Source organism: Molossus molossus, unplaced genomic scaffold (genome assembly GCF_014108415.1).
Source record: "Molossus molossus isolate mMolMol1 unplaced genomic scaffold, mMolMol1.p scaffold_m16_p_4, whole genome shotgun sequence".
Taxonomy (NCBI): Eukaryota; Metazoa; Chordata; class Mammalia; order Chiroptera; family Molossidae; genus Molossus; species Molossus molossus.
Window position 1 is genome coordinate 113,367,741 of NW_023425377.1, and position 1,705 is coordinate 113,369,445.

Genomic DNA, 1,705 nt, shown 5'->3' on the forward strand with positions numbered 1-1,705 from the left:
GTGATTAAAAAAAACAACAACAGAACACCCAAGTGAATGTAAAAAGGGAGTTGAAATTTTGGCAAACCAGTCGAAGCGAACATTCATTAAACTATATATTTATTTTATGCAGAGTTCCATAATACCATAATATTTTTCTTTTTAAAAATAAATTGATAAGTTTTCATTTTATTTATTTATTTATTTAGTTTATTATTATTATTTTTTAAATCCTCACCTGAGAATATTTTTCCATTTATCTTCAGATAGAATGTGTGTGAGAGAGAGAGATAGAATATAACATCGATTGGTTGCTTCCTGCACAACCCTGACCAGGGCCGGGGACCAAACCGCAACTGGGTACATGCCCTGGAGCGGACTAGAATCCACGACTCTTTGGTCCTCGGGCTGACCACTGAGCTAAACCAGCTAGGGCTCATTATATTTTTCAATAAAAACTCGTTTAAAAATAGGCAGAAAGTTGTTTTTTTTTTAAATAAGGAAAACATACAAGTACAAAAAGAAACCACTGAAATTGCATAGAAATATTTAATTATGATCAACAGTCATGTGATCTGGAATATGCATATATTAATGACAAACTATCTAAGTAAAGCAGAAATTAAAATATTTTTCATAAAGAATGGGAAACTCCAGACTGAAAGCTGTTGTTACAAAGCAATGAATTATGGGAGGAAGAAATGCTAAATAAGAAAATAGAGAACTTCCAGATCATTTTGATCTTCCAGTCTCACATACTCTCATTATGCACATAAAAACTTTTAACTTGTCTTAAGTAATTAGAGGGTTCTAAACATACTGTGGATATTTTAAAGTGAAATATGCTAAATGGAGGCATTTTGATAACTTTCAAGTGTAACCAGGTGTGTTCCCTGATACTTTAAGCTCATTAATTTGCAAAATGTGTTTCATCTCATTCCTAAATAAGAACTCACATTTTCCTTTTTACTTATTTTTTTTCCCTTGAAAGGTTACTGAATTCTCTGGAGAATGAGTGCTGTCCTGAATTGGGTGAGTAAGGAATATATTCTATTTCCTGAAACTTGATTTCAAAACTAGACTTAATAGTATACCATAGTGCTATTTGATAAGTTAGGTTGTTTATGTATACTTCTCTCAAGATTATAATTTCCTGGTAATAACCAGTAGTGGGCTAATTTGGTCAGGGTCATTTTCATTCATTTGTTCAATAGGTAAAAAGAAATCCCCAGTGTATTTTTATAGTTTTTCAAATTAGAATTCAGAAGGACATTAGAGTCTCTGTGGAATCAAGCTTTGAATTTTGTGACACAAATGAAAATAATTGGGAATGACTGTGCAGTCTTGGTGCTTATTTTTCTCTAGCCAAAGCCTTGTCTAATCAGTGTTTCCCAAAGTGTATATACTTCTGGTTGTAGAAAATGAGCTTTTAAAAATAATTACAATAGTTACGTTTTTATGTAATCAAAAAACCACTCTCAATTTGCAGATGCTGCCTAGAACAAATCCACATTCAAAAATGATGTTAATTAAATGGTTAATTTAATGTGGCAAACACTTCGATGTTGGTGTGCAAATGATTGGTTTAGAAAGCCCTGATCTGTCAAAAGTACAACAAGCATTGGTTTGAAAAAGAGGAAACCTGAGTTCCAGTTCTGGCTCAGTCTATATTTGTTCACTCAACTGTTCATCTGTTTGGTAGTTAGAAAGTTTATTTTCGTGTTTA